The sequence below is a fragment of the Squalius cephalus genome (genome assembly GCF_949319135.1).
Source record: "Squalius cephalus genome assembly, chromosome: 4".
Taxonomy (NCBI): domain Eukaryota; kingdom Metazoa; phylum Chordata; class Actinopteri; order Cypriniformes; family Leuciscidae; genus Squalius; species Squalius cephalus.
In genome coordinates this window covers 36,811,702-36,820,099 of record NC_137125.1, presented here as the reverse complement: position 1 = coordinate 36,820,099, position 8,398 = coordinate 36,811,702, and the positions used below count along the sequence as shown (strand labels likewise).

At 38.0% G+C, this 8,398-nt stretch overlaps 1 protein-coding gene across 2 annotated transcripts in view; it reads left to right on the top strand.

The window, feature by feature from the left end:
- The first annotated feature begins 5,901 nt into the window (after nt 1-5,901).
- sfmbt2 (Scm like with four mbt domains 2) overlaps nt 5,902-8,398 on the top strand; it is a 43,581-nt gene continuing 41,084 nt past the window's right edge. The window contains exon 1 of one of the 2 annotated variants that reach the window (XM_079868799.1): nt 5,902-6,030. The gene's annotated coding sequence lies outside the window, so the exon portion shown is untranslated. The remainder of the gene's footprint in view (nt 6,031-8,398) is intronic. The other variant, XM_079868800.1, reaches the window with a different exon arrangement.

The following is an 8,398-nucleotide window of genomic DNA, read 5'->3' as shown; positions in this document are numbered from 1 at the left end:
TGAGACTGATTGACTGTAGACAATATAAATTGATATTAGTCATATGAATGTTTGGAATGGAATTTAAATGGAATTGACAGTGTCATCATATAGCCTACTTATGAATATTGTATATTTATCCATAGCTAAAAATAAAAGTTATTGACGGAAATATTTTGGACCTAATAGGGGGAAATAGGGAGTCAGTTGTTCTAATCAAATCCACTGTATGTTAGCATACCTGTGTGACGCATCAGTTCAGGTCAACTCTTGAACCTTATAAAATCCATCTTCATGAGTAAACCATTCACGAAACACTGGAAAATAAATGTTTATCAGAAGTTACCATGCCAACTAACCTCTCATAAAAACATTTTCTGCATGTCAGGTATATCAATTCAATGTTCCTTTTTTCTTTTATTTTTATAAAGCCTCTTTCTCAGCCGTGACGCACAGTAAAAGGAGTGTAATGGGGTGGGACTGCTTGGTTGTTTCAGCTTCACTGATCCATAACTCAAAAGACATTAAGTCATGCAACATGACAAATGAGCATAGGCGTACAACTGAAGTATGTAAATAAACAGAAAAAAGACATGGTTCAAAATCAGATAAAAAGATTTCACTTAAAAGACATTAAACCGTTTCATAAGACATATAAACCGTTTAGGACAATGAGGTGTAATCAGTTGTGTGGCATATTTTTCACTAAGGTTGACTTTATTTACAATGTGGCGTAGAAGACCATGTGCATTTTAGGAGCTGTTGTCATGTCTGTGTAGATTTTGTTAAATTATGTTTGATGTTCTGAGTTCATATCTTTTATTTTGAAGTTTAATCATAAACATTTTATTTTGATTATTTAATCATCAAGTTCATAGTCTTTTGCCGTGTCTGAAATCGCATACTCTCTTGTTTTGAATAATTACTTTGTGACTGTTAAAAAAGAATGTTCTATAGTATGAATGTGTAGTATGAATGAAATCTGGACATACATGTTGTCATTGTCATGTGACGTACCAGTGCCAGTTGTGTCGCTTCATGGCCTCATGGGATAGTAAAGTGTCGATCAGCTGCACCTCAGAATCTCGACAGAAGTAGTAAGTCATCTGGTTACTTTTTGCCAACTGTTTCATGAATACTGGACATACTCTTTTGCATACTGTTTTTCGCCTTCCATGGTGAAGCTTGCGGAGATGGAGACCAAGATGGATTCGGCAGAAACGGGTACCATGGCGGATCAGAAGACTACAGGGAATCAGGAGGCCAAGGCAGAGCCGACAGAGCAGAAAACCGAGCTGGAGCAGGAAGGAAAAACTGAAGGCCATGGTGAAGACCACTCAAGGGTGAACTCGGAGACAGCCTTCATGGCCATAGGGAACTCACAAAACTCAGGGATGGTACTCCTGGCCATTGCAATACAGGCAGGGAACACAGGGAACTTGGAGACTGCATTCCTGGCCATGGCAGTTACAAGCAAGCAACACAGGGAACTCAGAGATGGTACACATGGCCATGACAGAACAGACAGTGTGCTTGTGTGGCTCCAGGGCTGAAGTGAGCTCTGGGGGAGCTGCAGCGGAGTCAGCCACTTCAGATGAGGAGGTGTGTGCGGCGCAGACAAACAAAATGATAGTAGCCAGGAAGCAGTAATGACCGGGGTAGCACTTTTAGGACCACTGGAGCAGGGACCACCGGGTTTGGGCTCTTTGGGACCACCGAAGCAGGGACCTCCAGACTTGGGAACTCTCGGACCACTGAAGCAAAGTCTGCAGGGCTTGAGACCTATGTGGTCACTGGGCTAGGGAGTGCTGGGACCACCAGGCTTGGTAGCACTGGTTCCACTGGAGTTAGGGGGCTGGGACCATCAGGCTTGGGACCACCAGGCTAGGGAGCACTGGGACCACCGGACTTGGGACCACTGGGATAGAAAGTGCTGGGACCATCTGAATTGGGACACACTGGGCAAGGGAGTGCTGGTACCACCGGACTAGGGAGCATTGGGACCAACAGGCTAGGGAATGCTGGGACCACCTAAATTGCGACCAACAGGCCAGGGAGTGCTGGGACCACCTAAATTGGGACCAACAGGCTAGGGAGTGCTGGGACCACCGGTCTTGGGACCACTGGGCTATAGGGAGTGCTGGGACCACTGGACTTGGGAAAACTGAGACCACTGGGCTATAGGGAGCTTTCTCCCTCTCCTCTTTGAGCCATAATAAGGAGCGAGCATGAGGTAGCACAGGGTGCCACCACAGGCTGGGAAGTGCTGAGGCCTAATGTGGGAGAAGCAATGTATCCCACACTGTAGGACGAGAGTCTTTAGAGCATAATTAATTAACTTTTCCAATGTTAAGTCACATCTGCCTTTTGGCAGACATGATTTAACAGGCTTGTTGAGTCCAAAGGGATACAAGCCCTGAAGGACTTTATCTTCCCAGTCCACACAGCTGGCAAGAGCACAAAAGAGCTCTGTATAGCCTTCAGTGTGGTGTCCCTCCTCCACCGAAGGCACACAAGCTAATCTGCTGGATCCATGGGTATTGGTCAGGTATCCTGTAACGTTTGGTGACTCAGAAGACGAGGGAGAGCGGGATCCAACTGAAGATTATGATTAACTGAAGATTATGACAAGAAACAGAAATAAAAAATCTGTCTTAAATTTTTAAATGCAACCAACTAAGCTGTATAAGTCATTTCAACTTAAATTACATTAAACTAAAGTAATGTAAAAACATATGTTGTCATAACTTACTGATCTTATTTTTTATTTTATTTATTTTTTACAGTGAACAGATCGGGTCATTTGACCAATCCGAGCAGAGTAGAATCGCGGAAAGGAGGGGTTGAGAAAAACTGATTCTTCAAACTAACCGTTTTCAGACCCTAAGAGGTGACGTGCAATGTATATTATGAGAAAATTAAAGTGTTTTTTTTTTTTTACATTTTATGCATGTAAGTCTTGAGACCTCCAAAAAAAATTTTTTATGAACATTTTAAATAGCGTAATAGGGGTGCTTTAACATCATGGCAGGATTACGTAATATTCAGAGTTTGCATTTTACTGTTTTTATTCATTTTGAGGAATACTGAATCTGTTTTTGTGCAAGTGAGATAAGTAAATGCATGCTCACATTTAGTCTAAATCTACAATAACCATCATGTTAACACACAGCACACAGGGCACAGAAGACAAGGGGTCAGAAGACCTGTCAGTCAATTAATGGGAAAACAAAGTAACTTGCATTACTTATTTGAAAAAGTAACTCAGATATTTTGTTGTTAATTTAAAAGTAATGTGTAACTTTACCAGTTACTTGAAAAAGTAATCTGATTACGTAACTCGCATTACCCCAAAACAGCACATGATCCTTCAGAAATCATTTTAATATGCTGATTTGGTGGTCAAGAAACATTTCTTATTGTTATCAATGTTGAAAACAGTCGTGCTGCTTATTTGAAACGGAAATTATTTGTAACATTATAATAGTACAGGTATTTACTGTAAATTTTGATCAATTTAACACATCCTTGCGGAATAAAAGTAATTATTATTATTATTTTTTAAATCTTAATGACTTAATTTTTGAACATTTTGTAAACTGTACATGAAAAATGCAAACTAAAACTAGAGATTTTGATGGAGGTGATCATAATAGAAAAGTTTGTTCATTTGTTTCATGTGTTAACATCTAAATTAACTGTTTTATTCAAGCAAAAAATTTTTTATTTAGGCTATACTGTAATATAACAATCAAACTGATTAGGTTACACAGAAGAAAGTCATATTAAGGGTTTTATCAGGTATCACTCAGAAGAAAAGGTTCTATATAGAACCCTAAACGGTTCTGTCAGCCAATTCATACTGTATATTCCCATGGGATCATTTTATGGATTTAGCTTTAATGAATGAAAACATTATTTTTTGTTTCAATTCATTTAATTTATTTTGATTGAATTTTCTGAATTAAACAGCTCGTGAACATACTTTATCACTAGAAAAATGAAATTGTTGGTACAACAATTAATAATACATTTTTGGCATAAATGATTCTTTAAAATTCAGTCAAGAGGTCATAACCCCAATGAACCCTGTTTCTTTAAGAGCGTAGAATTAGCTCTTTAGGGTAACAACTGGGCTAACCAGATAATCCAGAGCTAATTTCCTAGTCAAAACTTTTTAGTACTATACCACAGCATAGAGAGGATAAAGCATTGACCCACATTGTCTATCTCCTCTCACAAGGTCTCATGGTAATCTGTCCCTGGACGAGCTTGTCAAAGTCTCCTCTTGTAGATTAAGCTCAAGGCATGAACCATCTGTTACTGTAACATCACTAAGGTGCTTATTAGATCAGATCAGTTTTTTTTTACTGGACAAGGAATTTCATCTTGTACAGAATGTGTACAGGAGGGTGTTTATATGTGTGAGTGAGTGTTGATGGTTTTGCCTGATAAACTAACCCCCTACTTCTGCACCAGTCCTATTGAAAGTCATTAAAGTGCACTTATTTATAGTGATATTGATGTGACTTTAAATTCCGTACAGCAATAAATATGGTTACCACAGGAGGGCAACGGAGGACAATATGAGAACTGAATTTATATGTCTGAGATAGGTCATTTCTAAACAGCATTATTGCAATAATAAATTAATGCTTTATGTATTAATAAAAATAATATGTTATTATTTATACACTGGTTAATTTACATTTTAAAGATAAAGGGTACTGTAATGTGTATTAGAATAAGCTGTGTTAACTAGTTAACCCTTAAAAAAAACTGCATGTCTAACATATAAATTAAAAGCTTTCATTAAAGTAAAAACATCAATCATGTTATCATATTAAACCTCATTGGTTACACAACAAACGTATAAACCATTAGGATTGCATGTTATAACTTTTTACTGTGTAGTCTATCTTAAAAATAAAGGTTCTTTAGGCATTGATGGTTCCATGAAGAAACTTTAACATCCATGCAACCTTTACCTTTACGTGGGAAAGATTTAGTTTTTACACACACACAAAAAAGGAGTTATTTTAAGAACTTTTCACTGAAAGGATCTTTGGGGAACCAAAAATGGTTCTTGGAAAATGGCATTGAAATTGTAAAATTGGCACCTTTATTTTTAAAAGTGAAGTGACGAATGATGATAGCCATTTCATTTTCTGTGAAACTTACTTCAGTTTTTTTTTTTTTTTTTTCTAATGACAAAACTTACACAGTAGTTATTTTTGTTTTAATTACCTAACATGACTCTAATGAACTGAAAACATGACTTTAAATAATTTTTCTGCTTTTATTTGGGAAGGTTTTTTAAAAAAAATGTTTTTTTTTACATTTTATTAGATTTTGTCCTTATAGGCTATATGATGGAAGTTACAGAAACAGAATGGTATTGTTATTTCTTCCTTTTTTTTTTTTTTTTTTTTTTTTTGAGTGGTTTCAGCATAATATATCACTTTGAACCATACATTAAAATATGTCAGTAAGACGCTTGAAAATGTAAAGCTGTCAAATTGTTTTAGCGTTAAGTGAAAACAAGTGAGATTGCAACAGCAGCCCCCTCTTGTTTACACTGTCTGTGTCTCAAAACCTAGTGTGTTACCTACATAGAAAGCATTTTATCAGCCTTTTTTGTACGTTCTTGGACAGCCTCTTTTTGGCCATCAAATTTCCAATAGCTCCAAAAAACGATGCATGCGTCACTGATGCCCAAAAGTGCTGCACGCGCCTATGAATGCCCAAATGCTGTCCACTCAGACGGCTCGCGAGGTTTTTAGACACAGCCATGAGTTTCCCCACACGAAGGAGGCGGGGGCTCGGGCCTATTTCTATTTATAATGGGCAGAACAAATTTTGCAACTGTAAAGGTCAATGAAGGAGTCGGCTTGAAAATAATCTGTAGATGTTGAGACATGCGCAGATGCGGGATGATGCCATATTGGACACACACATACATACACACACACACACACACACACACCGCTCCTGCTTCAACCAGAACACCGGATCACTCAATTCGGATAGACGGAAAAAAACTCGCATAAGGTAAAAACTACATTATCCGCATGAACTTCATTCTGTAATAGTAATCTTGTCTGACACGGACTCGTGTTTCTATGCGCGAATTTCCGCGTACAGACGCTTTTTCCTCGTTAAAAACATTTGGAGGTTGTTTAACAGTCAGAAATATAGGCTACACAAGCTTCTGCGCAAGAGTTGATAAAACGGTCCGAACAATAAAGTAACCTTATTTATATATAACACGAATGTCGAGCGACCGCACTTTCGATTATGTCGATATTAATATTTACGATCTGAAGAGACGCGCGCTGAAAATGTCGTTGAAAAATAACGTTTATGTAACAAGCGATATTTTCGTGTCGCGTTCTTCCTCAAAGATACTCTCGCCCTGTTACTATTGACTTTATTTTCTAACTGCCATTTGACCTCCTTTCGATTTCAAAGGACACAATGTTCACGCGTGAATATCAACACTTAAGTTTACACATTCGGGTGGTGTTCATAGAAATGTTTTTGAACGTCACGAACCGGTCGGTGTACGTGCGATTCAGGTGCGCGGAATATGGTCCGAAATCCTCGTTCCTCATGTGTCAAATCCACTTTCAACATGGCGGGTTAAGGTGTGTTAAAACTGCCATGCAAAATCTTTGAAGAAGGAAAAAATAAAACCACGTTGTTTACGCATCCAGTTTTCGTTTCTTTCGCTGCACCTGGACGTGGTTTAATGAATTAAATTTAAAGTTGTCGTTTGCCGACGTCGGTGTCATTTTTTTCCGCTGCAATACTTTTAGAGTGTGTAAAGTACAGTAGTATCTCACATGCTCATACAATATTTCCTGTTTCGCTTTGTGCTGTGCTGAAAGCGGGAGACAACATTTTATTCACATATTATTCCTTAATCAAACAGTTCATGAGCCACACAGTTTCAATAAGCTATTTACTTGACGAATGAATAGCCTAAACCATATTTTTTATATATATAAAATCGATTATGGTGAATTTGAATTAAAGGCGATTAATCTTCATCAAAATACGAGTTATTTATTTGATTAGCCTTTACGTTAGTGGATGTCTCCTTAAATCCTTGAGGGTTTTATCCGTGAATTCATACGGGCGGATTAAACTCGCAGCAGTAATAAAGGGGAAATGGAGTCACGCATTTGATGACGACAAGATGAATTGATATGAAATTATATTTCCCGTTAATTCTCTGTCTGACCTGGAAAAGATGAGCTCGAATAAGTCTCTTTATAGCCTTTTTTTTTTTTTTAGGCATATCGTCATATATAGATAGCAGGCCCATTAAAGAAGCATTTGTTTAATAGCCTAAAACCGTATGAGAAGTAGGCTAGTAGCCTAGATAAGACAATTCAACAATAGCCTTCATGAAATTCATCAAATCTTCAATAAAGCTTGACATCTGCATCGATTGTGCCTTCATAGTTGAAACCGAACACATATTTTCATTAAGGTAAAAATAAGTGCAGAAGATCAAGACGAGAATAGGCTAATGTTACTACTACACATGAGGAGAAGAGGTTGAGCCGCTAATAAGGGCATGAACCCCCAAAAGTAAGTCAAAACAGATGGATGGGTGGTCCAAATATTATATATTTAGACAAGTAAACAAGTATACCAGCATTTTTGTAGGCTACAACTTTTTCAGGGGCCACAAAAGTTTAGGCTATAACTTACGAGTAACATAGATCGTTGCGGCCAAATAGAAGCTAGTAAACAGAAGTTGCTCTCCTCTGAGGAGGTAACCATAGCAACAGTACGCAGCTTGAGTACGTTCAGTATCGGACAGCAAGTACCCTGCCTACCTATAGGCTGATTTTTTACAAAATATGTGATAATATTGATTTACATACCACAAAAATGTAGCAGTGGAGGATTTTTGGGTTGCAGCGAATAGGCTGAATTGCTTTGAAAGGTCTCTGGAAGTCATTGCAGGCTAGTATATAATTCGCATACGTCGTGATTAACTTGTTAAATGACTGGTAATCCATATTAAAGCATCGTTAACGCAAAAACACTTCTAGATGTGCAGCGTGAGTTAGTTGAGATATGCGATAGCCTATGTCATAAGGTAATCAGATAGTTTAGCCTCGGGTCGCAGAGATCGGGTGACCGTCCGTTGTGGATTGTATAATGTCATTTACATTCAGGCCGTTGTGACGTAATGTCATTGGACGTCACGACCTGAGCATGAAAACAAATAGGCTAGGTGGCCTCCAATACTAATTAGACAGAATTACACATTTAAGTAGGTTTGGGGAAACTTTAAACTTTAAAGGGAACTTTATGTTGCGAGGTAAACACATTGACTTGCAGGAATGAATTAATGTTTATTTGGGAAATATGTGTAGGCTACTATCCTACATGACGTTTT